General features: G+C 36.5%; 1 non-coding gene across 1 annotated transcript; it reads left to right on the forward strand.

Moving 5' to 3' along the window:
• The first annotated feature begins 1,989 nt into the window (after positions 1 to 1,989).
• Positions 1,990 to 2,128, forward strand: LOC115802076 (U8 small nucleolar RNA). Its single transcript, XR_004022455.1, has one exon. It is a non-coding gene; the product is annotated as a U8 small nucleolar RNA (small nucleolar RNA).
• Positions 2,129 to 5,558: the final 3,430 nt, after the last annotated feature.

The raw sequence follows: 5,558 nt of genomic DNA on the forward strand, positions 1-5,558 counted from the left end.
TGGCCGCTGAGCTTGCGCGTCCGGAGCCTGAGCCCCGCAGCGGGAGAGGCCACGGCAGTGAGAGGCCCGCGTACCGCAAAAAAAAAAAAAAAAAAAAAAAAAAAAGTATCTACCTAAGCATGTGCCTGGCATATGATAAACACTCCAATATTTTAGCTGTTGTTCATTCATTCAAAAATTTCAGTAGGGCTTCCCTGGTGGCGCAGTGGTTGAGAGTCCGCCTGACGATGCAGGGGACACGGGTTCGTGCCCCGGTCCGGGAAGATACCACATGCCACGGAGCGGCTAGGCCCGTGAGCCATGGCCTCTGGGCCTGCGCGTCTGGAGCCTGTGCTCCGCAACGGGAGAGGCCACAACAGTGAGAGGCCCACGTACCACAAAAAAAAAAAAGCAAACAAAAAAAATTCAGTGTTTGATGTTTGTATCTTCATTACATACTAATAGTTATTTTCTTGAAATAAACTCTTAATTCTTTTGCATCTTGCTTTGATTTTTTCATGTACTTGTATAACATTAAGGGTTAAAATTCACATTTTTGCCACCAATTAAATGCATTTAACATTATTTGTCTTTTTTCTCTTGGCATATTTTTGGCTCATTTCCTTGTGTGTCTTATGAAAACTAAGATTTGGATTTAAATTATGGACATGAAATTCTGCCTCGTTTCTTGGCCTGCTTGTTTCAGCTTTATTCAAAACAAATTCAAAACTAAATTAGTGGTCATTAAAGATAAAATTCTACATATTTTGTAAGAATAGTGTTCCTTTAATAGTGTGTATATTTCAGCAGTCACTGTTTAATGAAGTATTGATCTCTCAAATGGGACAGTGTGTTTAAATTTAGGTAAAACTGTCCGTTTGGCTTCTAATTCTGTGATCAAGACACTGTGAACATACAAGTTTCTTTATTTAAAATTTTTATTTATTATTTTTTATTGTAGTAGAGTTGATTTACAATGGTGTGCCGATCTCTGCCATACAGCAAAGTGACTCAGTTATACACATACACATATTTTTATATTCTCGTCCATTATGGTTTATCACAGGGTATTGAATATATTTCCTGTGCTATACGGTAGGACCTTGTTGGTTATCCATTCTAAATGTAATAGTTTGCATCTACCAACCCCAAACTCCCACTCCATCCCATTCCCTCCCCCCACCCCCTTGGCAACCACATGTCTGTTCTCTATATCTATGAGTTTGTTTCTGTTTTGTAGATAGGTTCATTTGTGCCATATTTTATGATATAAGTGATATCATATGGTATTTGTCTTTCTGACTTACTTCACTAAGTATGATAATCTCTAGTTGCATCTATGTTGCTGCAAATGGCATTATTTCCTTCTGTTTTATGGCTGAGTAGTATTCCATTGTGTGTGTGTGCGTGTGTGTGTGTGTGTGTGTACACACACACCACATCTTCCTTATCCATTCATCTGTCAGTGGGATAAGTTGTTTCCATGTTTTGGCTATTGTGAAACAGTGTTACTATGAACATAGGGGTGCATGTATCTTTCTGAATTATAGTTTCGTCTGGGTATATTCCCAGGAGTGGGATTGCTGGATCATATGGTAATTCTATTTTTAGTTTTCTGCAGAACCTCCATACTGTTTTCCGTAGTGGCTGTACCAACTTACATTCCCACCAACCGTGTAAAAGGGTTCCCTTTTCTCCACACCCTCTCCAGCATTTGTTATTTGTAGACTTTTTAAATGGCCATTCTGACTGGTGTAAGGTAGTACCTCATTGTAGCTTTGATTTGCATTTCTCTAATAATTAGTGATGTTGAGCATCTTTTCAGGTGCCTATTGGCCATCTGTATGTCTTCTTTGGAGAAATGTCTATTTAGGTCTTCTGCCCATTTTTCGATTGGGTTGTTTGGTTTTTTGTTGTTGCGTTGTATGAGCTGTTTGTATATTTTGGAGATTAAGCCCTTGTCTCTCGCATCATTTGCAAATATTTTCTCCCATTCTGTAGGTTGTCTTTTCATCAGGTAGGTTAATTCTTACCTGTCCTTCTTTTTGGAAGTCAGAATAGAACATGATGGTTGGAGCTTGCATGACTCGTGATTAACGTCTCTGCATAATCAGGACTTGCAAGACAAGTTTCTTAATGATCATCTAACTTTTCTCCATCAATCCAGAGGAAAGATGGGGTTTTGAAGTATTTTAAAGAAGGCATAAGTTAACTTTTTTTTTTTTTGATCTTTGGTATTACCAAAGTTTTTTCAAGGACAGATTAAAAGGTCAGATCATATTCTACTTTATACTTTGTTTCAATCAATAACAATATTCTGTCAATTCTGTCTTAGAAGTATCTATCAAAAACATCCTCTCAACTCTCCCCATGGCTCCTATCTTAATTCAGGCCTTCACCATCTCTCACTGATGGATTGAATGATTCACTTAGCGAACTAGTATTTGGGGACTCTCTTAATCCATTGGGGCTGCTATAACAAAATACTGCAGGTAGTTTATAAACAACAGAAATTTATTTCTCACCATTCTGGAGGCTGGGAAATGCAAGATGGAGACTCCAGCATGGTTGTATGTGGTGACAGCCCACCTCCTGGTTTAGAGCCAGTGACTTTTTCTCACTGTGTCCTCACATGGTAGAAGGGCTAGGGAGCTCTGTGGGGTCTCATTTGTAAGAGCATTAATCCCATTTGTAGAGCCTTCATTTTCATGATCTAAGCACCTCCCAAAGGCCCCACTCCCTAATTCTGGGGAGTGAGGATTATACATATGAATTCTGAAGGGGTACAAACATTCATACCATAGCAAGGAGCGTCTATTCAAGGCTAGGGATTAGTGATATACAAGATCAATGCCATGTCTGCTTTCATGGAATGTATACTTTCTCTCTTGCTGCATTAGGCTTTTATCTGTCTCTCAGTCCTCAGCCTGTCCCCTTCCACACTACCTCTTGCACATCTCTACCCAGTCTGTTTCTTAAAATCCTTCATTGGTCTTCATTGTCCAAAGATTAAATTCCAAATTCTTTACCATTTATAAGGTCTTCATAATATGGTTCCTCTGACAAACCCCATGAAGTACCTACTTTTTCCAGATTTTGTCTTTGAAGCCTATGTCCTTTAAGACTTAGTTCAGAAGTCACTTGCCTCTGAACAAGTAGATTGTCCTCTGAACATCGACCTCACTGCATAGACCTCTCCTATAGTAGTCATGGTATCCTAAATATTATTCTTCCCTCATTCGACCATGAACAAATGAATAAAACCCCTAAAAAGAATTACTTTGAAGAATGCAAAGTTCTAACAATATCTAAAAGAATATCTATATCTACTTCAATCTTTCATCGTATTCTTATTAAGCATAAGCTATGAATCTGGGACTGTGCAAACTAGATAGTAAGTAATCAATAGATGTGTTCTCTGGCATTACAATTACTACTTTAAAAATAAATTAAAATAATAAGAACTTTCTGGTTAGTTATTTGGAGAAAGATGTTATGTAAAGCCATTGGTATTAAAGATTTTTAAAAATCTTTGTTTTTTAAGCCATAGGAAGCTTGTCTCATTCTGACTTTTGCTTGGAAGTATCTGTCTAGTTTGCTTGTGTGATCTGGAGCTCCTTTAGTCAGTCCCAAAGTCAAGCTATCATAGTCTTTCAGAAAGTGACATTCACTTTGAGGTGATTTCTACATATTCATTGGGCAGTTCATATAGTTTCTGGTGATGAATCATAGGGAAGAACCAGTGGGAAAGAAGGGTTTTATTATCGTGTCCTTCCCTTTTAGTTCTTATTTTTCTTGGAGTTTTTAATGGACTTTTGTGGGTTTCATAGTGAATTTTATGCTTACATTTTAAGAAAAGTTTTGCTTTTTCCCTTTTTTTTAAAACTAATTACTCAAAAGTATTTCTTCACCCTTCCATCTCTTGGTGCTAAGTTTCATATTAAGAGCATAGAATACGTTACATAATAGGACAGAGATAATAATTTCTTTGCTAACCAGTTTTATTTTCATACTGTATGAATGTATACAGAGGATGCAAAAAAGAGTATAGTTAATCAAGCCAAATACTTGATTTCCCCAATTATAAAACGTCTAGGCTTAGAACTGAAAGCAAAAACATGGATTTTTGAAAGTGTAAGGATCTTTTTTTTTGTATTTGTATTTTTAAGTCAGAAGAGGAAAGAGTTACTTTGTGAGCTGGAAAGACAATGCTGTATCTTTAACATTTAAAACTTACTCTTAAGTGATGCCGTTTGTATCACAGTTCACACTTATGTAGTATACTCACGGTGTAAATACAGTAGACTTATTTTCACTTCCAAGCTACATATTAGAAGTTAAAGTGCCTTGGATTCTGTAGGTTGCATAAGTAGACCATGGCAATGTAAACACCCAGAGTGTATGACAATGGACTTGTTAATGTATACTGTTTATGATACATATTAACTAAGGAATTTTTGAAATGGAATTTACTTTGCATATAATGTACCATTAAGACCATAATAATCAGACGTAGTTATCTGTGCTTGAAGTTAAATTGTGAAAGGCAATGGATGTGTGCTTTACCTTATTTTAGAGAATGTATCACACACTTTTGTCCAGAAATGGATAGTGTGTCCTAAAGTAAAAGTTATTTTCATTCTTTACCTTTTGTGGGTTAAAAACCACAAAGTTGAAATACAGTCTGCAAAGTATACTCTAAATATATATGAGATGTCTGTGAGCAATGCCGAAACTTAATTGATATGCTGAGAAATATATAAAACATACAGCCACTGGATTGAGAAAATGAAAATTAATATACGAATGTTTTAGCTAACACTGTGCTTTGCCCCCAGAAGCTGGTGTTTATTATTGTGTGCTTTAGTAGGAGACAGAAGCAGTATCAACTGGAAAAACATTTCTTAGTGAATTGAGAGCAGTATGACTTTCCAGTTCCTAAGTGGGAAACCTGGTTCTTTGGTTTCTTTGTTCCTAGTTAAGCTAGTCCCAAGCTATTTTAGCTGAACATTTTACATACTAATGGAGTCTAGGGAAGTGCCTTTGGCAGCTGTTCATAGGATAATAGTGAAATACACTATTTAATACTGCATGCTACCGCTGTAAAATGTGGGGAGTATTTTATAGAGATCTTGGTGAGTAGAGCTGTAGCCACTTTAAGTTTAACAAGTGTGTGAACCTGAATGAGGAAGTTGTATTTTCATATGAGACTAACTAGTACTCTTTTCTTATAGGTAAAGAAAACGTGCACAGAATCAGATGTTCCAGAACCCCAGAATTCCAGGTACAGTAAAATAGAGGCCAAGACTTCACTAAGAAAAATTGCAATTTTTGAGAACTAATAAGACATTAGACTCCAGATACAACTGTGTTTTAAAACATTGAGTTTAAGAACTTATCTGTATGGAAATTACACATTAGACTGGCTAGGATGCCATTAATCATAATATTAATAAAAAGGGCACTGATTGAAGTCAACTTTAAAGAACAATAGTGGGAACATCTCTAGGAACACTTGAAAATATATTCCCTTAGCATTCATTATTTTAAGTTCACCCTCATTTTTCTTTCTAATCTCT

This window comes from Delphinapterus leucas, chromosome 12 (assembly GCF_059928025.1).
Source record: "Delphinapterus leucas isolate spDelLeu-1000000601 "Yukka" chromosome 12, BTC_Dleu_Yukka2, whole genome shotgun sequence".
NCBI lineage: Eukaryota > Metazoa > Chordata > Mammalia > Artiodactyla > Monodontidae > Delphinapterus > Delphinapterus leucas.